Source organism: Penaeus monodon, chromosome 23 (genome assembly GCF_015228065.2).
Source record: "Penaeus monodon isolate SGIC_2016 chromosome 23, NSTDA_Pmon_1, whole genome shotgun sequence".
Lineage (NCBI taxonomy): Eukaryota > Metazoa > Arthropoda > Malacostraca > Decapoda > Penaeidae > Penaeus > Penaeus monodon.
The window spans coordinates 19,443,445-19,443,768 of NC_051408.1; positions in this window are offsets into that span (position 1 = coordinate 19,443,445).

Consider the following 324-nt stretch of genomic DNA (forward strand, 5'->3'; position numbering starts at 1 on the left):
ACCATAAAATTGCTCAGTTAAATGTAGATATACAGTAGTAGGTAATATATTGACAAATTAATATAAAGAAAACACTAAAATTGTATCTTTTTCTATGATGTAACAAACACAAACAAATTGTTGGAATAGCAGTCATAGGATAGTCAGTACTGCAAATATCCCTTTTTATGTTGTTTTTAACTCTTGACATAGTATAACAAACATCTATAAGAAAGTGGTAGATGGACCGATGACCGATTGATAGACTGAAGAGAAATCCACACGGACCAAATCATAACAAATACCATATCAGACATACGCGTTTATCTTACCTTTATCTTGTGT